A 26,417-nucleotide genomic window follows, 5' to 3' on the forward strand; every position below is an offset into this window, starting at 1 on the left:
ACTGACGAGGGCACACACGCACACACACACAACCGTGCATATACACACATTTCCTCCCCTTATCACAGGCATTCAACATCTTAACTTTCTACATTGTTGATTTTAGAAATAGTAATAACCAAAAAGGAAGCAAAAGAAAAAATGAGGAAATTTAACACAGTATGTTGAGGGCATCTTTTCTTTATAGCAAACATTTTTAGTTTTCTCTCTGGGAAGTAATGGTTTAGTAAATAGGAATCAATGAACTCACATACTTAGGTTATTAAACATGTTTTGCAATTTTCATGCATCCATGTTTTGTAATTTTCATGCATCCGAGTGTAAGTTACCCTTCATGATGTTTGAGTGATACCATGTCACTCAGTGGCCTTAGGTACATGTGAGGTAACTGCAGGTCACAGGCGTCAAGGTTCTTTGACCTAACGGCATGGCAGAATCTAAATTAGAGTTCATTACCTCTGTCTTCCTGGAATGGGCTAATTTTATACTGAGTCATTTAAATAATATTTTTCCTACAATATAAATTTAGCTTAGTGATCTTTAAAAAATTCTCTATGATTTGCATATTGCACTTTAAAAATGAAGAGTCAAGGAAAGTTAATATTTCTGGAAGTTATAACCTACTTTCTAAATATTTTGCTCTAAATATCCTGTTTTGTCTCTCTACTTTCAGGATCAGTGTACACGTGATGATACACTAATCATACACTAATGATACACTAATGATACACTAATAATACACTGATGATACACTAATAATTCTGCGTTAACTTCTTCTGAAGGCTATATTTTGACGTCATAATTTCCCTCCAGAGCTCTGGGGTGTTCTAAGCCTGACTCTCTCGGTTTGAGTCATCGAAAAGACTCCCGCTTGCGGTGAGATGATCTGTTACAGTCAGGTGTAAGCATTTGAGGGAAGCGTGATTTTTTTCTCCGTGTACTTGTGGGAAAAAATCAACCCGAGCTGCCTTTTATCAGACTGACAATTTGAGTCTGAAAGAAAGATAAATGATCATATGTGACAGTATTTGTTGATATTTATAAACTATTTGTTAATATCACAACTATGGAGGCTCAATCTACGATTTCTTGTGATTCAAATTCTGATTGTCTCTCTAATGAACATATTCCACTAGGCATTTTTCTAATAAAATATCTATTTTTCATCCTTATGTGTAAGAATATATTTTCTAATTATTTTTTGGTTTGTTTTTGAATTAGAAATCTTTCAGTGGCCTCTAGTAGAAAACCAAACCAAATTGGCTTAAGAATGAAACATAACTTGATTTATGTGCCTTCAAATAAGAAATTTTACTGACTTCAGGCACAGTTCCATCTACACATTAGTGATGTCACGGAGACGGGCCTTCTCATTGCTGTCCTGTCGCTGTGCCTGCCTTGTGTGTGGACAGTTACCTCCCAGGTCCACCTCCTACGTGGGGGCCGTAGATGAGTCAAACCTCGTAATTTCACGTCACCAAGTCCCAAGGAAGAGAAGGCATCTATCCTGGAAGCTCCCGTAAAAAAGGGGCGAAACAGCTGTCCTGGAAGCCCCAGCAAATGCCTCCTTAGGGTTCATTAGCTTAATCTGGGCTACTCATTTCTGAACTGAAGTCTGCAACTCAGAGTGTAGAATTTCCTATCTGGTTTAAGGAATGTGGCCTCCTGAACCTCAGGCCCAAAAGTCTGGGAGTGGGGTCAAGGAGATTTGGCAAAAGTAAGGCAGTGGTGTTTGTGAGAGAAATAGGGATTCGATATTGAGGGGCAAAGAACAAATGTCTGCTCTAAGTCTACAAAAAAACCCTATTTTTTCAACATTCCTTGCTTTGTTCTTCATTACCTGTGAGCTAATGGTTTTACTCAGTAGAGTGTAATGAAGAGGGAGGATGTGATTTGCGTGTGGGTATTATGAAGGATTGGTGAATATGCAAATGAGGGTCTACTACAGACATCAGCGTCACCTACAGGACCGGTCTCATTTCCAGAAAGCAATGCATCCATGCAATGGGTGCATAAGAAAACGGACAGAGTCTTTGGAATGGGGGGTGATGGTTAACCTAGGCTTATTTTCCATTAACTCTAGAAACAGTCTTTAGCTGCATTTCAGAGAATCCTTTTAAGTTGCTAACAGTGGGCTGTGCACCGTTTTCAATTTAGTAACTGATGGCGATTCCAAACTTCACTTGATGGTCAGAACTTGGAATGAACACGTGGATGGTGACTATGTGCTGTTTTCAGATGAAAAGACTGTGAGGTACAGGAACTTACTGAATTTGCTCAAGGTCATGTAGCACACCAGTGGCAGAGCTTTTACACCTGTGCAGTCTGTGCTCCTGATCACCGTAGACACTGCCCGCAAACTTGGTGCACTTTTCTCCCAAAACAACAGCAGCACTTGATGGTTCCTCAAGACTAGACTAGCCCACCATGGCTTATTGACCTCTTCATCTGCCAAAGCAGAGTATTCTGAGATTTGAAACTAACCCCCCAAAATAGATTCCCGTCTCTGTCTTAAGGCCTTGCTGATGTTTGGCACCCAACCACTGAATATTCATTCCAACTTTTATCAGTGCTTGAGGGATTCCAAAAGAGCCAGGAAGCAGTGCGCCACTGACCTCTACGCAAAGGAAGACAGCAGGTATTTCATCTGCCCGCTCTTTGCCTGCAGAGGTGTCCTGTGCTGCTGACTTGGCCCATCAGCTGGGAGCTTTATATCTCGATATGTGCAGGATGCTCACAGCTTATCCACAGCAGTGATAATCGAACTGAGGGTCTAGCAAAACTGCTACAAATCATAAATAGCCATTCTCATGCCGTCCCCTTTCTGTATGATCAACTACCTGGCTCCTCATTCAGGCTTCATTCTTTAGTCTTGTATGTGAGCCACCCTAACCCTAAATTCCTTTTCTCCTTAAGCTGTTCACCACGACGTTCTCACTGACTCGGCAGAACCACTTTCTCTACTTCCCGTTCTTCAAATAAACGTCTACTTACTCAATAAACTTTATAAGAAAGTACAAAATGGGCAAGGGTAGATCTGGCATATGTGAAGAGATTAAAGTATAGGTAATCAATATTTCCGAGAATTTCATCACAGGAGATGGGACGGGGCCTCTGGTCTCTTGCTGGCCTCAGAATAACTACAAGTGAGAAGAAAGATCGAACTGGGGGAGAATTTTTAATGTTGTTGTGATCCCTTGTAATCAAGAGTTTTGACTGAGAAAGGGTACCTGAGAGGAACAGAAATGAAGAAGGAGAGAGAGATCCCTTTGTTGGGACTGTTATTCACAGGTGGTCATTCAGTTATGAGGGAGAATTTACCTCCTACAAGCATAAGTTAAGCACTGTCTGTATACAATGTGCGGCAAGGCATGTGATACAATGCAATTACAATGATGGTTTAATTACCAGGCATCATTTAAGATACAGGACTGGTGTTGATGGGTTGCTGATCTTATGGAAACACCTCAAGAGTTTTGAATTTCTCATTGTAAAACCAGATTCCTCTTTCCCAATCAACGTGGAAAACCCAGAAGGAAGACAGTTTCATAAGTTAATTTTAGCCTGAGATCTAATTTTGCTTGCTTCCGAAGGCTACCGGTAGCTCACAAATGAAGGGTGGTTTGTACGCATCGCATTTCTCAGGAACTTGGGGACATTACCCATTTCTCTTTCAGACTTTGAACAAGGAGGCACTTTGTGTAAAGGGGGAAAAGCGTTTCAGGTGGACTTTTTTCTTAACTCAGGGCTAGTACTTACAACAAATGCCCCTTGGCCTTTCTGAAAAACCAAGCAAATAAAATGAAAACTTAGTAAAAAATTTTTTAAGGTCTCTCAGCTAAAATCAGAACTCCTTAAGTGTGCTCTCGGTTGCTTTGCGGTTAATTTCTGAGTAGAACTCCCCACTTCGGTGTCAATATAGTCTACGTGGTGTTCTGGCCCAGGAGACTGGTTCTGGAAGTCAAGTTTTGTTGAGCATTTCCTATATTTCGGATATCATGCATTATTTCTGTACATCCCCAAAGCATCTCATTAAAAAAAGAGGGATGGTGCATAACAAATGCATGTCAAATTGATTGATGAGTTACTGTCTTAATTTGTACAAAGCATTTAATATTAATTTTTACAGCATTAGAAGCAGAGGTCAATTAATTTGTAACTCGGGACAAAGGGGGAATGCTCACTTAATGTGCTTTTTAGTTCTTTGAATTTCAAACATTCTGTAGCTATCCCATGTATGGTTAGTAGCCTTAGGGACAACATGTATCATAATTTACATGCTAGGAAGTGTTAATGTCACTGATTCTGTTGATTCTGCTCTGCACTGCTGATGAAGTGCTCATATGCCACTGATATTTGCAGACCCACAATGATCACCCCATTTCTCAATGTGGTAGAAAATGGATCACTAAAAATACTAAGTAGGAAAGGTTGTAATGATACAACATATTCTACATCAGGAACCCTATCACAAAAATATTTGATGACGCCACGAGTATATCATAGTAATTGGCTCAGGTTTCCTTCATTGTAATTTCCATTAGGACAGAAATTGCACTATAATTGTTTTGTTCACTGCTCCACCAGGCATATAGAAAGTTGTCAATAAATATTTGAAGAATTTGAGTAAATATATCTCATATAATTTGTTAAATTTCCTCTTTCAACAAGCTAGCATATTCCCTCCCCACAAGCTTTACTTCAGTGACGCAGGTGTCTAAGCAATATTGTTTTGTAACATTCTTACAGTGTATTAGATTTGTTTCAAAGAAATGTGAGTAATATAAACACTGAGTAGTTGGACACAATAGGGCAAACTAACACAAGTCTTATCAAAATGTACATGACATAAATTATGCAATCCTTTTTGGTGGGAATATACAACATTTAAAAATTTTTCCTTGAATGTCATTTAGTCATTTTTATTGCCTTATGTAGAAGTATAGCAGTTTCAAAGTTCAGCTCTGAATTGTGAAATTTAGAAAAGAAGATATGTTATATGAGTATAACGTGAATCCTATTTTCTTCCCATTCTTTTGTCCAACTCAAAGACGGCCGACACCCTCATAGGGTAAGACAGCCCTGGATTCTAACTCTACAGGGAATCTACCGTACAAGAAACTGACATCAATAATTTCCACGTTATGCTGTCGTCTCTTAACAAAATCACTGAACTGCGAGTTTAAATTAACATTTCACAGTTGAAGTACAGTTAAAAATGGACCTTGGCATAGACTGCGACATATTTATGATGTCTGTAGAACAAGGCATCTCTTCATAAGTCACTCAGATCTTTGGAATTTGAAAGCCTTGCTACCATTTCAGTAAGTAAAGTGGAGAATTAGATTTATGATTTTATAGTGCTCTAATTTGGGGATCTTTTGAATCTTTATGAGCGATTTTAAACTATAGTTGGATTGAGATCATATTAAATGTTTACATCCAGTGAATTACTATGTATACCAGAAAAATCAGAAGAAAAAGATATTACAAAGGGCAAATTTACAGGTCCACTAATTTTTTTCACCTGAGCTTTGATTTGTTCTTGGCGGTCAAAGTCAGATATAAGCAGAAAACATTTTACAACTTAATATTTTATGTGCACGAATATGTCACCTGAACTTAGAAGCGAAACCAGATATTAGTTGACACACCTGTGTTCACCATGCAGTTTTCAGTAGCTCTCATGATGCCCCCTGAAACGGTAGCATATACCAGCTACCAGCTCTACAACCCTTGGCAAGGACGTCACTTTACTGAGCCAAAGTTTTATTTGTGAGCTGTTGTGCTTATTAGGTATTCAAGATGCTAGAACAATTTGGGATATGTAGGCCTGCAAGAGTTCATCATGAAAAAAAAAAAAAAGAAGGAAACTGTTTCCTTGAGTAGACCTAATTGTGTGTAGTTGTAACTCGGTTAGCTGCAGCGTTAGTCATCATCCTGTTTTTACTACCATCAGCTCTTCCTGCCTGTGCGATACGGCGAAGAGAGACTGCCTACTTGAACTGGCTGCTTCATCAGCCTCATTGATATTTCCAGTTTAAAAGCATGTTTGTATGTCTTGGTTTATTTCCTACATTTCCTCTTTTTCCATGTGTGCAGCACTCAACAATTTTTAAAAATATTTTACTTATTTATTTTCAGAGAGAGAACAAGGGAGGGAGAAAGAAAGGGAGAGAAACATCAATCACTTGCCTTTCACTTGCCCCCAACCAGGGGACCTGGCCCTCAGTCCAGGAATGTGCCCTGGTCAGGAATTGAACTGGCAACCTTTCAGTTCCTAGGCCGGTGCTCAATCCTCTGAGCCACACCAGCCAGGGCAGTACCCAACAATTTTAAATAATAAGTCAGTTGAAATCTTATTCTCAAGAAAATATATGTCCTATTTAGGTCCATTAGAATTGAAACAATCAATGCAAAACAGCAACAAAAACACCTCTTCCATGTTAACTGTTTCCACATAAAAGATACTTTTACAAATATTTAATAGGTAGTTTCTATATTATAAATGGTTATATTTTTCCATAAACATATTTGATACTCATTTTATCCTACACTGTTTTTTAAATTCAATTACCTTTTTACCAGTAATGATGTTTCCACACTACAACTTGTCTTCATTCCCTCATTAATTCATTTTGATGAGATTTGGGGACTGAGGATCTTCCTGCTTGGTCCATATCTGAAGATACACTAATGAATGGCATATGGTCCTTGCCTTCAAGGAATTAGCATGTAGGTGGATTGGTATCCACGAATAAAACTGATAAAAATAAGAAAATTGTAGATAATGATGTGTGTCATAAAGAAACTAAGATTGGGCAATGGAATAGAGAGCGAGAGGGGGCTGTTTGCTTTAGCTGAGGTAGCTAGGGAAGTTTGTATCAAGCAAATAACACAGGAGCTGAAATCCAAACCATAGGAACAGACCACTCTCTTTCCAGACAAAGGAAAGAAGGGCAAAGTCCCTCAGGCAGGAAAGCACTGGCATGTGCCGAGGATGAAGGAAGGCATAGGATGGAAGGTAAAATGTGATGAGATCAGAGTGGCAGGAGCCAGCTCAGGCAAGGACTTACCAGCAAAAACAAGAAGTTGGATTTTATGGCAGTAACGATGGGAAGTCTTTGGAGGGCTTCCCGTTTGTCCTTAAATCACTTAGATGATGACTTCACTCTTATTCGGAAAGGCAAAGGTGGGGGGAGGAATAACTGAAGAAAACAGGACTGAGGCTGTGCTGATTATGTAAGATTCAGAAAAGAGACACTGAGTTAGAAATTAAATAAAATTACACACAGGCTTCCCATCAGGATGGTGGCATGGATAATTTGGTACATCTTCCCACAACCACATCAAAATTAAAAATAAAACCACAGAACAGCCATCATTCAGAGCCACCTGAAATCTAGCTGGACGAAGATGAAGTTGTACAGCTAAGGGTATAATGAAGGAGCCTCCTGAGACTGGTAGGAAGGGCAGAGACTCAAAGGGCCGGTCCCATACCCATGTGTGGCAGATAAAAATCTGGAGAGGGGACTTTGCTGTGGAGGGCACCCTGAGCAATGATGGGGGTCTCAGCCCTGGTTTGGACTTCCCAAACCAGGGTTTCAGTGCTAGGAAATGAAGTCCCCATAACTTCTGGCTCTAAAAACCAAGGGTGGGGTGTGGCTGAGTCAGATGGAGTGCCTCTGGGGTCCCAGAGTTCTTCTTAAAGGGCTCAAATATTGTTGTACTTAGTCTCACTCACTCTGAGCCCCAGTGCTGGGGCAGCATCTTGAAAAGTACCAGGGACATATGGGGAGGAACTGAGTTGTCTGGCTCTGGGATGAAGAGTCAGGTTTCTCCCAGACAGAAGTGCTGGCAGAGGCCATTATTCCTTTGCTGAGCCCTCCCCTCACAAAGCTGGCAGGAGGGCAGCATATCTGAGTCTCCATCAGCCTGGCCCACACTATTTGCCCCACCTTGGTGATTTCCTGAAACTCCACCCCCACCAACTTGCAGGCCTGACCAAGCCATTTCCAGAGGCTTTTCCATACAAATAGCTTTTCTTAGTTCAAGATTCATACTAAAATCTCTCAAATAAGTAGTATCTCATCTTGGTTTCCCCTTTACCTCTGCTATGCGGCCCCAGGCCTGGCAGTAGTGGAAGCCAGCCTTGGTTCACAGCTTGGTCTTTCCTGGCCACCTCTTTTTGTAAAAAAGAACATAACTAAATGCAAGAAAAAGAACGAAACAAAATGGAGACAAATAGTCTACAAGATGCAGAGTTCAAAACACTGGTTATAAATATGCTCAAGGAACTTAGGGGAAGAGTGGAACTTAGGGGAAGATTAGAACTTAGAACTTTAAAAAAGAGATAGGAAACAACAAAAAAAAAACTAGTGAGAAATGAATAATACATTAACTGAAATGAATACCTTACAGGAAATCAATAGTGGAGTAGGAAAAAAAAACCCTAAAAAGTGAGGATAGTGTACACATTATAATTAAACTGCCGAAGGTTAAAGACAAAGAGAGGTCTTAAAAGTAGCCCGAGAAAAGCAGTTACCTACAGGGAAGCTTTCATAAGCCTGTTACCTTATTTCTGAACAGAAACTTTGCAGGCCAGAAAAGGTTGGCACAAAGTATTCAGAGTGATGGAAAGGAAAGTAACTACAACCAAGCTTTCTCTACCTAGCAGAGCTATCATTTAGAATTGAAGGGCAGTTAAAGATCTTCCCAGAAAAGGAAAAACTAAAGGAGCTCATCACCACCAAGCTAGTATTGCATGAAATGTTAAAGGGTCTTCTTGAAGAAGAAGGAGAAGAAGGAAGAAGAAAGAAGGAGAAGAAAATGATGAAATATGAAGAATAAAATGGTAATAAATACCTATAATTATCAATAATTGAATAAGAAAAAAGAACAAGCAGAACAGAAACAGACTTTAGATACAGAGAACATTTTGACAGCTGCCAGGTGGGGGGGTGTTGGGGAGATGGGTGAACCAGGAGAAGGAGTGAAGTACAAATCGGTAGTTCAGAATAGTCACGGGGATGGAAAGTGCAACAGGAAGCATATAGTCAGTAATAGTCTAATAATCATGTATAGTGTTTATGGGTAGGAAATGTATCCATTTGATCACTTAGTGAGTTATGCAGTGTCTAGTCACTGGGGTTCACCTGCAACATTATAATATGGCATGTCAGTTAAACTGAAAAATTAAAAATAATATGTCAAAAATATAAATACAATGAAATTGCACAAAACTATCAAGTTAATACCAGAAAGGCTAAAAACCAGAATCAGGTGAGGCTCAGAAAATTGCTAACAAAAGGGCTTTTGGAGGGTCTTACTGAGAGCATGTGGGTGGGTAAACAAGGGGCGCTCAGACTCCCCTGTCTTTGTCCCTGCCTGCCTCACCCCCGTATTTCATACCACCCTGACGCTTTCAGTACAGGGGCTCCCTGAACTTCCCTAGAAACATGGTTTTTCTTGAATGATCTGGTCCATTCTCATGAGTCACCACTATGTGTATGATCCCCAAAACGGTATCTTTAACTCATTTTCCTTCGTTCTAGAATAAATATTCCAAGAGGTTCATTGGCTATATCCACACCCAGCCCCACCCAGTTATTCCATGTAGATGAAATGCTCTCTCATCGCAACATCTCTGTTTTTCTCTGCCCTCTTGTACGAGTGGAAGCTGCCCTCTTACTTTCTTTCTCTGTCTCTCTCTCTTGACTTCAGTAACTCAGCTTCTCTCACAGAAACCTAAGTCTGCAATCCTGTTAACTCCTTCCCTGGAGTCTCATAGGAAGTGGTGTCCCTTGTGGCCAAGACCATTATATGTATGTTTGTTTATCTAATTTCCACCTATGTCGTGTCATCCCAGTATCTAAGTTATCCACCAGAACTCAAATTCTCATAATAATCACCACCAACTAAAAAGAAATAACAACAAATTAACCCTATTTAACTCACTCATGCTTAGAGGCTTTGTTTTTATACCAACAGTGAACAGAAATAAAGAGATCAGTACCACTCTTTTTTTATTCCATTTTTCATTCATACAAAAAAATCAGGAAAATTACTGGTGAAAAAGAATTGAGGTAATTGACAAATTAAGAAATACATTGATTAACTTCACATTTCTCAGGCATTTTTAGGGCACTTAGTAAACTGTTGGAGATGCACGCAAAATGTGTATTTGTATTAAAAAACAAAAACTGTAGCCCAGCAATAATGATGCTTATCTCATGTTAGATGTCATCACTGATATTACAATTGTTATCATTGCTTATTAATCAGATGATTAATTGTACTTAAAGAAAGCATATATGCACTAAGAATCAGTCATGCAACAATACCTCAATTTGTTATGTTGTCATTACAGTTTTAGTTTGTTTCCTTGTATTTTAACTAAACTCGAAATGGGGAAGTTTTTTTCCAATAATGATCTGCCTGGAAAAAGTCCAGCCATTGTTAATATAATGAGACCAGTTTGCGCAATATCGATGTAGCCTGGCAGCCAAGGAGAGTGGACCGGAATGTGCATTCAAGAACAATGATGACTTCACTACACTTGTCAGTGGGGGCAGTAGATGCTGCTAAGTGAGCATGTGTACTGTGTGGCTGTTGCATTCAAAATGACTGAGGGAGTACAACAATGAATCTGTATCAAAGTTTGTGTTAAGCTTGAACATTTCTCTGCAGAATCTATTTGGATGATTCAGAAGGCTTTCAGGGATGCTGCAGTGAGTCCAGCGTAAAGAAAAATGTGGCACAAACACTTCAAAGATGTTTGAGAATCTGTTGAAAGTGATCCATGTTCTGGAACGCCTGCATCAAGCAGAACCCCTGAGAACGTTGCACGTGCACGGGCTGCAATCAACAAAGATCAATAACTCAGGTGACTTAGCCCCCCTATAGCCCAGATTTGGTGTTCTGTGACTTACGGCTTTTCCCAAAACTAAAATCACCTTTGAAAGGGAAGAGATTTTAGACTATCCATCAGATTCAGGAAAATATGACGGGGCAGCTGATGGCGATTCTAACAAAGGATTTTGTAGAGTGTTTTGGCAGTGGAAGAGAGACTGGGAGAACTGTGTGAGGTCCCAAGTTGCCTACTTTGAAGGGGACTGAGGCGTCATTTTCCTATGTACAATGTTTCTTGTATCTTGTATCCTTTTCAATAAATGTCTCTTTTTCATAGTACATGGCTGGACACTTTCTGGACACACATGTTATTTATATGTGTGCAGAACGGGGCAAAAGTGGCTCACAGTTGTGAGTACATGAAGCACAGTTTATTGTTGCATTATTCTTGTATTATTGTTAACTGTTTTATTATTTTCTATACAAACAACTGTAAACCTACTTTTGCCCCATCCTATATATTTCCTTACCTTCTGTTGTGAATGTTATCAGAGCTAGTGAACAAGAGCAGTTCCCTAGTCAATAATTCAGTACTCAGAAACAATTTGTATGTCCAAGGAATAATTTTGGGACTACGTATTTAAAAAATAAATTTCATACTGAAATTTTGAAGTAATGAATTGCTAACAAGATAACACACCAAAATCTTGAGTTTGCTTAGAGTTTTTTTCAGAGTAATTTGTTCCTTGCCGTCCCTTAATTTTTAACCTTGGATATATTAGTTTTATTACTGAATAATCATTAAACATTGTGCCACTCAGTTGCATGAAAGAGCGTCATAAATTTGCCATAAACACTAATTTATTAAGAGGATCTTAGGGTCACATACTTTATGCTTGTTTTTTAGTGCTAGGCTCTGTAAGAGGGTGGGAACCCATATCTGGAAACAAGGCCTCGAACTAAGTGTTCACAGATGGGTACAAGCTAACCGTATTCTAAGAGTCACAGGTTAAGCAGTGAAAAAGAAGGTACGTAGACATAGAGCATCAAGTGTCAGTACTACTCAGCCATGTTCCAGAGGACATGTCTTCGTATTGCCAGCCAAACAGAGACAAAATAAAGAGATAAGAATTTAGGGTAGGGTTGAGATATTAGAGGATACTATAGTGGAAAGTGATGACTGAATTAATTTTACTAATAATATCCTTGCTATAGGACTTTTGTACTAAGCTTCATAAATGTGACTTTAAAAAAACAAACTGGTATCTAAGGCTATTTTTCTCTTTGACACACTGTTTTTTCCTGAAACTAATTTTGGATTATCAATACATTGATTATCAATATATTTTAAAACAGCTTTATATTTCATACATAAAGAAAGAGGCGCTGGTCTGCATCTTCTCATTGTAGCCCATTCATAATGTAGAAAAATGTCAGGTAGCTAAGTATTATTTTGGAGGATGAATTTGAATTTCTATATTTTAAAGGGGGCTTACTTTTTTTTTTAACCGGAAGCACCCAAGATTGTTCTTCATAAAATAACATATATATATAGAAAAGTGTCTTTTATATTTAATATTTTAGAATGGATTCATAAAATATTTACTTTTTATGGATTGTGGATTTTTTTAAACAGGAGAAAATAACAAAATTTAATAACATATGAAAATGCAGGGGTTCCATAGAATATGGGGCCCAAAATTGGGCAGCTGAGGTTTATCTGCCATTTTTTTTTTAATTTTTAAATTGTACTTGACATTCAGTAGTATTTTGTATCAGTTTCAGGAGTACAGCTAGTGGTCGGACAGTCATGGATGCAGAGGACAGATTCATGGCCGCGAGAGAAAGGGACTGGGGGGCTGGGTGAAGAGGTGGGGGATTAGGAAGTACAAAACGGTAGTTACAGAACAGTCACAGTGGTGTAAAGTGCAGCTTAGGGAATACAGTCACTAATATTGTATTGCTGTGTGTGGTACCAGGCGGGTTCCTGAAATATCGGGGGCCCATTTTGTAAAGTATATGATTGTTTAAAATTTTTCCATATTCTTTAAACACATTTTCAGAAAGTGAGTTATTAGAGTAAGCCTATCAACGTTATAAAAAGCATGGACTTGGATATAAATTGTCATCATTTTTCTGGCTAGGTTCTTCTGGAAAGCAGCCTTAACTTTAACTGTATATTCATGTGTAATCCCAAACATTGATTTTATGCTCTGTTTTTTCTCTTTTTAAAATCTTTCTTATGGACTTTTAAATCATGCCAAGTAAAGCAATATAGTATGTTTAACCCTAAGTACCCATAACTCAGCTTCAATAATTAAGAAGTTTTCTAATCTTACTTTGTTTTTCTCTAAACAAACATTTTTGGGGAAATTTTAATGAAAATCTTGCAATTCCAGCCATCTCATTGAAAATGCTTCTTACCATGTTTCCAACTGTGAAAGGAATTTGTACGGTGTGTTAGCTTGACAGAGTTGCCACGACCAAGTATAAGAAACTGTGAGACCTAACAGAAATGCACTGTCTCCAGGCCTGCAGGCCGGGAGCTTGCCCTCGCGGTTCCAGCAGGGCCACGCTCCTTCCGCAGGCAGGAGGGAAGGGACCTTTCCATGCCTCTCTCCCGGTGTGCAGAGGGCCGTCTTCTTACATCATATTATCTGTGTGTGTGTGTGTCAGTCTCTGTGTCTCAATTTCCCCCTTTATGATGTCATTATTGGATTACGGCCCACCTAATAATCTCGTTTTAACTTGATTACCTCTGTAAATACTCTCTCTCAAAAAAAAAAAGACATTATGAGGTATTTTGGATCAGGACTCTGATTTATCATTTTGGAGGGGAGGGCACAATTCAACCATAAACAGCAATCCACGTAACACCATTATTACACTGAGAGAATCCTTAATGGTGTCTAGTACCTGGTTCCTACTCAGGTTTTCCTGTCTAACTCTAAATACCTTTGTAGAGTTGATTTGTTCAAATCAGGAGCCACTGTCCACTTATTCCTCTTATTTGTGATGTCTTTTTTATTGTGCAGTTGACAACATTCTTCTTTTTTTTTTATTTTGTAAATGCCATCGATTTCTCGAGTGATTCATTTGTCCTGTAGAATGTTGCACACTTTGGATTACTGAGTCATTTCTCATGATATTATATAACTTACTCTGATATCACTTATGTATAAACTGACAGTTATATCTAGAGGATCAATTGTATTCCAATTCAGATTTTTAAAATTCTGGATCATATCAGGAAGCCACTTTTAGTGATGCTAAAGGTCACCCTTATTTCTGCACTATGGATTTCCCATAAATATACAATCTAATAACACTCACTGATAATCATTACCTAAATCTATTTTTATAAGGGTTGCACAACAGCCATTCTCTAATTCTATTCTTTCGTGTCTTTAGCAGGCATATTTTCCTTTGCAGTCTTAATTTTCTTATCTAGAGAAAACTCCTAGACACAATTGTAATATCCAAAATAATCTTCACAGGGAAGGAATTCCTACTCGTTAGGACTTTAATGGTCCTTCAGTCACAGGATTAATTTAACTTTTGAAACACCTTTTACAATAACCAAGGAGTTAAGTTATTAGGAGGATATGGGAATTTGAACAACATAGTTTTTGCCCTAAATTCAAAACGGTATGAGCCTCAGACTTATGTGTGATTGTGCATTTTCATGTATATTTTCTCAAGTTCTTTTGTGGACATATGCAAATGATTTTTCAGTGGGAGTAGACTTGCAGACTAAAAAAAAATTCAAACACTTTAAGCGTTGGTATATTTTTCAACAATATCTACCAATAGCTTTCATATTTTCTTTCATCTTTAAATATAGGCACATATGTCCCCGTGGGTATCTGGGAAAAGATAAAAATGCCAGGACAAAAAAACCAGAATGAACAGTTTTCATAGACTAAATTAGATCTGATCAAAAAAGAAAATCTATTTGTAAACTTCTAAGCATGGGATCGCAGTGCCTGTGAACTGGCTTTTCTCCGAAAGCAGATCCTGGATGTCCTGATTTGTAAGTATGAAACCTCATCAAAAGATGTGTGGGTTTTGCTCCTGTTGGGCCTCTTGTGCATCTCACTATCTTTGGAATTAGCCAACCTATGCTTATCTCCGCTGCTGGAAGATGTGGGTGTCGAGGCTGACGGTTGGAGGGAACTGTAGTTCAACTGCATTGTTAAGATTCTAACAGTGCACATTAAAATGAATTAATTACTTGCTTAAAATTTGTAAAATGCTTTCTCGGTCTAGAAGAACGGAGTTTATGTATCTTGTGGCTTTAAGTAGGACATTAATCTGATCCAATGGTTGAAATTCTGCATAAATAGAAGACAAACGATGTTTTCATGTTAGACCAGAATATAAAATAATAATTAACTATTTTCCAAGAACAGAAATAAATATACAAGATGTATATGTTAAGGACAGAGCTTCCCTGATACCTCTAATACTCCAGGATTCACAACAGACCTAAGGTGTCTCAGTCTAGCAAAGACCAGGCTGCTGGGAGAGAGCCAGGCGCAACTTTGCAACTTTGTTCCATTACATTATGGACCAGCTCCAGTTGGAATGATTAGCAAGAAATATGCCTACTTAATGAACATACATTGTAGGCCTTAAAACGGACTAGGATTAGCTATCCTGGAGAAATATGAGCATATTAGCACATGATACAATGAAACGAAAAATCCAAAGAAAGGGAAAAATGCCAAATTGTTAAGTACGAAAATCCTGGACAACTACTTCCCTCTTACATGATTCATAAACTGTGAGTGGTGATGTCATAGCAAGGAATGAGGAAACGTTTTTCTTTGTTGTTACGTTTTCAGACCAAAATATGTAATGATACACAGGATACTTATAGGCTGGAAATTGCTGTGCTGAAATCCTTCCTATTATAACTGCATTTTCCATCTTTCGATGAAAATCTTGATGTTTGTTTTTAATCTTTTTATTTTGCTGAGCATTGGGCACCTTTATTTCATATGCTTTTCTATTGTGGTAATACTAGTTCCAGTGCATTTAATAATAATTTAAATAATTCCACTGGAGTTTGTTTTTTTCCTGACTTTAAGAGTTGCTCTTAAATAGATGCTTTCTTGGTGAATTCTTGAAGGAAGTTTTCCTATGAAGTACCATCTCTCTCGCTTTTACTGTGGTGAGAAAGACATTGTGAGCACACACACTCAATAACACTAGACTATAAGGATGAAGATTCCTTCATCATAGCGTGTGTAACTTCAGAAATCAGGTTTTCTGTGTCCAGGTATTCCAGTAACAGCTGGATGATAAAAAGATTTGCTTGCCTTTTACTCAGTATTTTATAGTAGAATATTTGCTCTCTTAACAAGTTAGCAGCACATATAGTTAGAATTGATAAGAATCGTATACTGCCCCACAATATTCCAGGGAAAAGGAGAGAATGGCGCACAACAAAGGAAGTACCCGTAGGAGATGCTGGTAGTTGGATGCTGATAGAAAAGTCAGTGATGGACAATTATTGTTTCAGGTGTCCTGGGTCTGTGCTCCTTCTTCTGTCCGCTCTGTCTCCCAGGTGGAGCTTGTTAGATAATTTCTTAATTTTGCAAGAGCACCCAAAGGAGATTATAGGGTCTGGCAGAAGTAACGCCTGCTTGAGTGTGGTTGGTAGGGTAATAACATGGATGTAATAATTTATAGTTTTAATTTGAACATTTTACCTAAAATGTCATATGGTGTGCTTGAGTGTGACATTGTTGTTACAGAATTACATGCTTATGTTTTTTTGATAAAAAAGGGGTGTTATTTGTGCCAGACCCTGTATAATAACAGATTCTTACTTAAAGGAATATTTACCATAAAAGTAATATACAAAATTAATTACTGTGAATTACCTAGTTTTTTTATTGCTGTAAACCACAGATTAAACATGCTAGTCAATGGTTGTGATTTTCTTCAGTTTCAATAGCCCCTGACTCTATAACTTTTATAGCTTCCCCCAAATTACATACACCATAAATTAATGATAAAAGATACTTCTTAGATAACAAATAATCACAATTGAAAGAGACTGTTTTGATAAATTAATTATAAAAGGAAAAACCCTGTAACAAACACTAGTAATTTTATGCTAATGTCTTTATTTTAAATTTGAATATACCTTTGTTTTCATTGGAGTCTATCCTGTATATGGAACATAAAGTACATTTTTAAACCTTTATTAATTTGAAGCATAGGCAGATTCAATGAATAATCCAAAATCCCTCACCCACCCAATAAGTAGTAATAAGTGACTTGTTTTATAACTGAATTTGTGTATTTGAGAGACTTGATATTTAAAATCTCAAGATCAGACAAATTTCATTCTCAATAAACAGTTTTTAGTGTTACTGAATTTATAAAGACAAAATGACATATGAAAAATAATGCAAACTTCAAGCCCTTTATATTACTGAAATTATTATAATTAAGAGGATATATCAATGTATTCAATTTTTTAAAGATTTTAATTTTTTACTTATTCATTTGAGAGAGAGAGAGAGAGAGGAAGGGGGAGAGAGAAAGAGGGAGGAGAGAGAGAGAGAAACACTGGAAACATCAATTTATTTTTCCACTTATTTACATATTCACTGGTTAATTCTTGTATGTGCCCTGACCAGGAGTCGAACCTACCTACCTTGGCGTATCAGACAATGCTCTACCTAACCGAGTTACACGACCAGGGAAATGTATTTAATTTTCAATTAAAATGCAAATCAAATATCTTCGTTTTAAAATTCTTACATAAATTTTCTATCTGTATTTTTTAAAACTAAAAGTTAAAAGTTTGTAAAAAATAAATGTGTAATACAGAGACTATTGGTTCCACCTGCTTGTGATGCTAAAAAGTTATTTATTTGGAAAATTTTAACCCTGTTATAAAATATGACAAGCAAATTATTAATATATTTAGTATATAAACGTAAAATTATATGAAGGTACAATTTACCCCCAAATGCAAATATTTAATACATCTTTGAAAAATTATGCTATCTCAGTAAACTTATAAGAAATTAAGATTAAATTTTGGGTAAAATAATTTTTAACCACCACATTAACATATGTTTGAAAAATGATGTAACCCAATGATTTTGAAAGCATCGTAAACTGGACATTTATGCACACTGCTACTGAGAATGCAGATTTGTCTACTCTTGGAAAAGTAACCTGGAAATAAGGATCTGACGCAACGAAATTCCTATCTTCTACTGGTATGACCACCATCCTCATTACATGCACTATAAGACTACTCATTAATGGTTATCCTACTACTTTAGAAATAAAATAATATTTCATCATCGCAAATACCATTTCATGACAATAGGGATAGTAGTTGTATTTCATCTTGGAGATAGAAAAGTAAGGCCATGGCGAGAAATAAAATTGCTCAAAGCCATGAAGATGGCGAATAGGGGATACGTGATTTGTCTGGCTTCATCCTTGGTCGATATGATTTACTAGGCAATTATCTTTGGGGGATACATAACGTCAAAACAGCTATTTACCATCGCAGTATTACCAGGCATCTTTCTGAACGTTTTGTCCTGGATCCTCTGAGGGAATGTGGTATTGGTCATCACCTGTGGTCGTTACGAAATAAGTTACAGGAAAACTAAATTCATATAACAGCCTTGCACAGATTTCTGTAAAACCAAATTACATAGGTTACACAGCAGTCTACATCTATATCTTTCTCTTGAGTGGCTTTTTGATGCCTCCTTTCTAGATCCTTGTAGATTATATTTTAAAATTTTAAATTATAAGTTCCATTGTATATATCACATGCATTGATAATGACAAAAAACACAGGAATTTCAGAGAAATCATTAATTATTTATGGGATAGGAAAATATTCCCAGGTATAATTTCAAAAATATTTGAGAGTTACTTGTTTAGATATGACATTAAATGGATACTTAAAATCTGTTTTAGATTATTTTAATATATCTGAGTTCAAGACACATTTTGATGTAAAAATATTATACGTGTCTATTAAAAACTTTCTATGATGGAGACATAATTGGATAAGTCACAAGTATTCTATATTTGGCATCCCATTAGAAGTCTTACCTGCAAACATTAAGGCAATTATATTAAATATTTCATAGTTTAAATATTGAATTAACAAATGTTAGTAAGCCACATTTATGAGAGCTATCACAGTATTAAATTGATCAGGTGATAAAATATAATAAGAACTATAGTGTTTTCAAAATTGCTCCGAGTGTAAAAAATAATTAAAAGGTAAATGTCTGCAGGTTTGAAGAAAATGAAAAAGTGAAATTAAATTTCTCTAGGTTCATGTAAAATAAGCATTATTCAAGATTTTGATTTGATTCCTTTAGACAGTTGTCTTATCTTGAATTATGAGCTAAAATATTAAATATATTTTATGAATCTAATATCATGGAAATAATTTTATTATTGCTCATATAATTTTGTAGGGCCTTTCAAGAACAAGTCTTAAAAGTTCCCCATATGTTTTTGATAATGTTACTTATAGGAGGAGTTGTATTCAATAATATTAAAAATAAGCTGAGGTAATGTGTTCTGAAATTGACCTTATTTTAACTTACTCACTGTAATTAAAAAAATCACTTATAAGCTAATCTTTATTGAAGTAAAAGAATGAACTTAACCAGCCATAGATGATCTTTCCTCCCACTGAAGTACCAAACATTTTGTCTGTATTTCTTTTGGCATTTTTTCATTTTCTCTCTTGCATCATAATTTTGGATGTATATATCGTGGCCACTCCTTTATAAGCTCATTGAGAGGATGATCTCTAAGTTGTTCTTATATTGTCTGAAGAACCAAGCTTGAACACTGTGCTTAAATGGGATTAGGGGGTTCTAGAACCTTATTCCAATGTTACAAGCACTTGTTGTACACCAGCTGTGTGTCCTACAATTTAACTCAATTCCGACACTAACTGGCAACATCGTCAGATCTCACAGATTAAGGGGTAAGACCTACAGAACTGCCCCATGCTTCAGATGTCCATCTATGCCTCTGACCCAGTGGCTGCAATTTGGAGTTTCTCACAACCCCTCTTTGGACTGCAGATACCAGTCACAAGTCCAGATTTTTATGTGTATCTTTTATCTACAGTCTATAAATTATAGATTCCCAGGACCATGTCCTTGGGTTCAATTAATTTGCTGGAGTGACTCATGGAACTCAGGAACATTTCACTTACTAGATTTTGGTTCATTATAAAATAATATACCTAAAAAATGGGCAAAGGGCCTGAATAGACACTTCTCCAAGGAGGACATACAGAGGGCCCAGAGACAAATGAAAGGACACTCAGCATCACTAGCCATTGGAGAGATGTAAATTAAAACCACAATGAGATACCACTTGACACCAGTCAGAATAGCCGTCATAAACAAATCAACAAACAAGTGCTGGCAAGGATGTGGAGAAAAGGGAACCCTAGTGCACTGTTGGTGGGAATGCAGACTGGTGCAGCCACTGTGGAAAACAGTATGGAATTGACTCAGAAAACTACAAATGGAACTGCCTTTGACCCAGCAATAACACTGCTGGGATTATACCCTAAGAACCCTGAAACACCAATCCAAAAGAACCTATGCACCCCAATGTTCACAGCAGCACAATTGACAATAGCCAAGTGCTGGAAGCAACCTAAGTGCCCATCAGTAAATGAATGGATCAAAAAACTATGGTACATTTACACAATGGAATACTACACAGCAGAAAGAAAGAAGGAGCTACTACCCTTCCTGACAGCATGGTTGGAACTGGAGAGCATTATGCTAAGTGAAATAAGCCAGGTGGTGAGGGACAAATACCATATGATCTCACCTCTAAGTGGAACCTAATCAACAAAACAAAGAAGCAAACAAAATGTAACCAGAGACATTGAAACTAAGAACAATCTGACAGTAACCCGAGGGGAGGTGGGAGGGGATGATTGGGGGAAAAGGGGGAAGGGTTTTCAGGAACAACTATAAAGGACACATGGAACAAAGCCAAAGGGGGTAGGGTCGAGGGGTATTGGTGGGAGGAAAATAGAGACAACTGTACTTGAACACTAAAAAAATAAATAATTTAATTTTTTTTAAATGAAAAAGAAAGAAATTTAGCTAAGGAACAGCCAGAAGGAAGAGATGAATAGGGCATGGTATGGGAAGCTTCCGTGCCCTGTCCGAGCATGCCATTCTACCCAAATCTCCACATGTTCATCCAGAAAGCTCTGCAAACCCTGTCCTTTTAAGTTTTTATGTAGGCTTCATTATATAGGTATGATTGTTTAAATCATTGGCTGTTAATGATTAATTTAACCTCCAGCTCTTCTCTCCTACGCAGAAATCAGAGAATTGGACTGAAGGTTCCAACCCTCTATTCATGGTTGGTTTTCTTGGAAAATGGCCCCCATCCTTAGGTGCTTTCCTGAAGTTACCTCATTAACACGAACTCACTTGTGGTTGGGAAGCTCAGATGGCTGGAGCATTATCCCCAATATGCCAAGTTTGTGGGTTCGATCCCAGGTCAGGACACCTGGGTACATAGAGGAATCAACCAATGACTGCATGGATGGGTAGAAAACAAATCACTGTTCCTCTCTCTCTCTGAAAGCAATAAATAAAATTTTTAAAAAGACAACCATTTCATGTGTATGGCTCTAAAGTGACTTCAGGAAATCTTCTAAAAGCAGATGCTCCCATTGCTCTTATCACTTAGAACATGTCAAAGCTTCTGGGAGCGGGGAGCCAGGAACTATGGATGAAGACTCAACATACATAAGAAATATATTTTTGTCAGCTGAATGATCAAATATATATTTCTTATAAATCACAATAGTGCAGATATAGAGACAATAAAAAATTTTAAATAGATGAATGAATGAATGAATGAATGATCTTCACCATCTGTTCATTGCTAATGTGCTAGCTTTGAGACCAGAAGCCATAGCAAATTTGATGGGCATCTTGGGTTCATTACAATAAAATTAATATTATTAATGTATTAATACTGGGAAATTAAAGATCAAATGTAAGTTGTAAACAAGTGTGCAATTACTCAGATTCTTTTGAGGGTTCTTGGCATGAGGGAGAATTAAAGAGAAAGAGAAACTTATGTTCGTGGTACCTAGTTCAAAGAGAGAAATGTTCTTGAATGGTCACAGGTCGATACGGACTCTAGAGACAGATATACTTGCTTGTAAACAATGTCATTGTCAATAAGAAGAATTTATTTATTGATGAAAAATGGGTATGACTAGAAATGTATGAAAACACTATCATCCTATCAATGGGGTAATTTTGTTAGAGAATTTCATAAAGAGAGGCTACTGTGTACTTTAAAAATTAATACTAGCTTTAAGATCTTTCTCTTTAAATCATACTTCTTAAATAGCAACTATGAACACATAAAAAATCATTGTGCAAAGTTATTATTTACTGCAATAGAAATTTATTAACCTGGTAGTATTTCTGGGGAGAAAATAGATCATTGTTTTTTAACCATGGCCATGTATCGAAGTCACCAGTTCCTCTTACAAGACAACTACACCTTCTTAGGGCCTCATCTGATCTCTGTGTTGGTCACCCTGAAGTCTGCACACTTAGGCTGATCAGCAGGTCTCCTGCTTAAGCAGAGATTCTGGCTTCTGAACAGCTAGCCTCTCCTTCCTGTAAGCACCTGTAATCCTCATGGTTGATTAATTGGTGTCCTTTCATCATAAGGAAAGTTCCTCTCTCTCCTTCCTCCCAGAAAGAAAAGAGAATCCTTCTCACCGTGAAACCTGCATTTCTTGAAAAGACCTTTTTGGATCCCAAGAAGAAAGACTCATTTGATGTGAACCCTGAGAAGAAATTTAACTGCTGAGATGGACTCCCCATGGTCAACCAAAGGCCCACATGTTATAAATAAATAATAAGAGTCTAGCAGCCATTTACCGTCAGGGGGTGCAAGTGTGCGTTGTAGACCAGGAAGAACCTCCAGCCTAACCCTCGCCTCCCACACCATGCCCCACGCATTTATGCTATCTGAGTCAACCACTGCAGGGAAACCCTGGTTTTGTCTTTCTTTGAGCAGACTGAGAATTGAAATATGAACGATTAACAGGAGGAAAGCAAATTTAATCTTGTACATAGGGGAGGCCAGAGATATAAGACTCTAGGGCAAGGTGGTCAGTTGAGGCTTATATGCCATCCCGAGCTAAGGAATGGGGCAGGGGCCTGGGCTTCAAAGGGCAGGAGAGAGTAATTCACAAGAGGACAAGAAGAGCAGATGTTTGGTAATTAGAAGATTCCCCTGCCGTGCAGATAGTTCTTCCAGATAAAAAAGTTATCACTGGTAATAGCTCGTTCTGGGACAGGCCCCCTATCTAAACTCTTTTAGGAAGTTAGGGGAGAGAGAATACTTTTTCCTGAGTTTCTTGGGCCTTCATTCCCTTCCACCTCACAGTACGTCACATGCCAGAGTAACATTTTGGGGTGGCATAGTCTGCTTTCCTTCACTATCCATCTATCTACACATCTACTTGCTGTCAAGGGCCTCTTCTCCCAGTTCCTTAATAACAGAAACATAAACAGGTGATGGATAGTTTCTAAACAAGGAGGTCGTTTAATAGGAATCTTGTTACAGGTCCTGTCAAATGCTCTTCTCCCAAATTGCATGGGTGTAGCTTATCTCTGGAGGCAGCACCTGATTCGCTCTATGTTTCCCTCTAGGTGAAACCCTCTGATGCCTGTAGGAAGGGGAGCATTCTATCAGAGTAGCAGTGAGTCATAGGATTCACTCTGGATGGGATTCTCCGGAGTCCCCAGTAACAAAGTGGTGTTTGCTTATTACATCTTGCATCTAATCTAATATTCTTTATTACCACTCAACTCATGTTTTTAGGTTTTCAAAGTTTCCTCCTTTATAATTTCTTATTCCATATTTTATTTCACTTAAAATTCTACAACTTAACATTACTAATGTCACTTCTATTATAGCTTTGTAGCACCTCTCTTTTCTTCCCACAAGTACATATAATGGTACGAAAGTGAGATTTGGCAATTACTGAGTTAATGTGTAGAGGGGACAGACTACACTAGACTGCACCATCTGAATTGATCTCAAAATAAATCTTCATTTAGTCCTCGAAGAGGTATTGTGAGATGCTGCTAGTCATCAGTTATTGAACAGCAGCTTTTTTTCTTGAAATGCATGTAGAATAATATTCTTTCTTGCAGCTCTTTTATTTCTTTAGCTTCCCCCCTGGTATTTGTTTTATAGCAAATGTTTTAAAATTACTGGTGATTCCTCTCTGTATGCACACTATTGTTAGCAGAGTTCAAGTTTTCTATAAAAGTGATTTTGTAGAAAAGTCACTCGGAAAATGATTGTGTATAAGTAACACTAACAAGCACAGAAAACTAAAATTCAAAAACATTTGATATTGGCTAGCCCCAAGAGTTACAGTTTCTACATAGTTTTTGAGCAAAAAGACAAACTAGTCCCATTGTAGGCGTTCGTTTGGGAATAGATTTTATCCTGCTGTTGACAATACTCTCTCATTAAAGCAGCCTTCAGTGCCTCATTTTCATTCTCCGAATTAAAAGTAGGTGCACATAATCATTCTTTGTTAGAATCGTTATAGAAAAAAAATCTTTTCACAAAAGTGTTTGGGTGTGAAAACTGCTGGCCAATTTCTTAGATTGAATGATAGGTGCTTTGCAGAAAGTAACCTACCTAGTTGTCGATCGACGCTGATGATTAGCTTGAGCTATATAAGCAAGAAAAACCTGTCCCATGGAGAGAAAAGAGCTGAATATATATTGAAACTTGATGGGATCTGGAGAGGACCAGTGCCAGCCAGCTCTTCCATTGAACCACGTGTGTGACTTTGACAACATTGTATTTGTTGCCTCCGTTTTTTTTTTTTTTAAATAAGATGGAGATGGTAGCTGTTTGAATGCTTACAGAATTTCTACTGGATTAATAAAACATTAACAAAATTTGAAAAGTTGAAAGTTATATTATGCAAATATCATGTATGAAAAATACTGTTTGGATTAAATTTTTGCCTTTTTTCTTCTGCCAGGTTAGGCATTTCACTGACCTTTGTGACCTCCACCAGATGGAGAGCAGCAGAGAGTAAAATGGTAACAAAAAGGAAGAAAGAAAAAGTAGCACTTAGGAAATCTCTTGTCTATTCTTGTCAACTGATTTAGTTAGCTGCCAGTCTTTGAGTAAGATGTTCAGGGATAAAGCAAAACCTAAAAGGCTTTTTCCATTGAGTAAACACACTCAGCTTATGTCACTTGCTTTGCCAAAGTTGGTTGTATAAAAAGATTTTACTTACTATGGTTTTGAAATTTAAGGGGTCGTATTTCTTCTCTGGCCTAAGTACAGTCTTGTCTTGATTTGAAATCTCACATGTCATTTCACACATCTGACTGACGAGACAGCTCCTAAGGTGACCTACTGGATTCACCAAAATCTGCATGTACACTTAGAATGCACAAGGGCGGAGAATGAGCAGCCTGGAACGTGGGGACTGCTCAGAGAGCCCCGAGGGCTCCAAAGCATTAAGTAATTCCCACGAGGTGACGGAGGCAAGCTTCATTCAAACAGACTTTCCTAGCCCAACAATAATTTTATTTTCCTTTCTTAGCAGTTCTCCATGGATAAGAAAATCTTTATGTGATATATGAAAATATATGTTAATTTAAAATCTAATTCATTGTTCAAAAAGCAGTGGAAATTAGACTTTTATAATGGACCTTTCTGATCCAGTATTGCCAAAACTAAGTGAAAGAATTCTGAGAAAAGCTAGGAGAAGAGGTTAATTATAATTCAATCCAGATTTATGAAACAGTCAGTGAAGACCTATGCATATTCTATTTATGATATTCCTTCTAAGTTGAGAAATAAGCAAACAGTAAATTTAAAGAGTAACATTAAGCAATGTTAAAACCATGAACATTTGATTAAGGGTGATAATAGCCCCGGTGCTGTGGCTCATTTGCTTGGAGCATCGTCCTGTACACCAAACGGTTGGGGGTTTCATCCCCCGTCAAGGCACATACCTAGGTTGTAGGTTCTGTTCCCAGTCGGGGTGCATAGGGAGGGAACTGATCAATGTTTCTCTCTAACATCGATTTTTTTTCTCTCCCTCTGTCCCTTCTACTCCTTCTAAAATCAATAAACATATCTGCATGTGAGGATTAACAAAAGGAAAAAGAGTGATAATAAGTTTTCATTTAATTTGAGTCTTCTCTGTGCCACATTTGTTACTTACATTGTTTCATTCAACCCATACAATTCTGTCAATTATGCTTTATAATTTTGTTTCATGGATAAGGAAGCTAAGGCTCAGAAATATTTAGTGACCCTCTCAAGGTGTACATTTTGATAAGGTATTCTCCTTATTCTTTGTTATGGAAAAATACTAAATCTCCTGAAAGTCAGATCTAGCTGGTCTAGCCTTATATCTGACTGAATGTGATCTACTAGATCTCTCTTGGGATCATCCACAGTCATGGTGCTGTATCTGAACATCTATCAGC

General features: G+C 37.5%; 1 protein-coding gene across 1 annotated transcript in view; it reads left to right on the top strand.

Moving 5' to 3' along the window:
- The window catches only part of MDGA2 (MAM domain containing glycosylphosphatidylinositol anchor 2), an 829,607-nt gene that overhangs the window by 148,163 nt on the left and 655,027 nt on the right, over nt 1-26,417 (top strand). The gene's annotated exons all lie outside the window — the stretch shown is intronic.

This window comes from Desmodus rotundus, chromosome 7 (genome assembly GCF_022682495.2).
Source record: "Desmodus rotundus isolate HL8 chromosome 7, HLdesRot8A.1, whole genome shotgun sequence".
Taxonomy (NCBI): domain Eukaryota; kingdom Metazoa; phylum Chordata; class Mammalia; order Chiroptera; family Phyllostomidae; genus Desmodus; species Desmodus rotundus.